Source organism: Nanorana parkeri, unplaced genomic scaffold (genome assembly GCF_000935625.1).
Source record: "Nanorana parkeri isolate BGI_ZX_2015 unplaced genomic scaffold, ASM93562v1 scaffold3295, whole genome shotgun sequence".
Taxonomy (NCBI): Eukaryota; Metazoa; Chordata; class Amphibia; order Anura; family Dicroglossidae; genus Nanorana; species Nanorana parkeri.
Window position 1 is genome coordinate 56635 of NW_017309563.1, and position 922 is coordinate 57556.

General features: G+C 53.1%; 1 protein-coding gene across 1 annotated transcript in view; it reads right to left on the reverse strand.

The window, feature by feature from the left end:
* Positions 1–604, reverse strand: part of OSBPL11 (oxysterol binding protein like 11) — a 24127-nt gene extending 23523 nt beyond the window's left edge. The window contains exon 1 of the mRNA XM_018574858.1: positions 598–604. The gene's annotated coding sequence lies outside the window, so the exon portion shown is untranslated. The remainder of the gene's footprint in view (positions 1–597) is intronic.
* Between the last annotated feature and the right edge of the window lie 318 nt (positions 605–922).

Consider the following 922-nt stretch of genomic DNA (forward strand, 5'->3'; position numbering starts at 1 on the left):
CAATCCCCTACAGCCTATCCTATGAACCACAACCCCCCTCAGCACTTCCTGTGGTGACATGACGGAATATTGCGTCCCCGTTGACGTTGTTACATTGTATCACCTTTGGGAGTCGCGTCGTTATATTGTCTTTAGGAGATTATAATTGTCATTCCGGATTCTCTGAAACGTTGACTTTCAGTTCTTGTTATGTCATCGCCTCACATTCCGCCGCCGCCGCCGATCACGCTCTGCACCGGAGACGAGGAAGAGAATCTGGTTGTTAAGGCAACAAGAAGAGTTCCACTTTCAGCCGCGTTCCTCAGGAAATAAACACATTGCTCGGGGTTGGTTAATGCCGATGTTCGGCAGCTGGAAGATAAAGCTTGGGATGGGGTCATGTGACTGCTGATCAGCTGACCAGAAATGTGAAAATCCTCTGAAGGAATCAGCGACCTTTCCCCTTCAGTCTGGATGGAGGAAATTAATGATTAATGGCGCGCACCGGACCCGGCCACACAGAACGGCCAACATGTCAAATATTAATGGAGTCTCCTCCACCCGAACCAATCCAGAACACCATACGGGTCACATGACACTGGAATTGTCAAGGAGAACCTGTCATTGCCAGAGGATGAAGAGAGTCTTATAACACCCCGACCCCTATCAGTAGGTGGGGGGTCTGTACAGCAGTGGGGGCAGTTCTACCCCCCGAGCACTCCACAGACAGAGCCGAGTATAGGGGCAGTTCTACCCCCCGGAGCACTCCGCAGACAGAGCTGAGTATAGGGGCAGTTCTACCCCCGGAGCACTCCGCAGACAAAGCCGAGTATAGGGGCAGTTCTACCCCCCGAGCACTCCGCAGACAGAGCCGAGTATAGGGGCAGTTCTACCCCCGGAGCACTCCGCAGACAGAGCCGAGTATAGGGGCAGTTCTACCCCC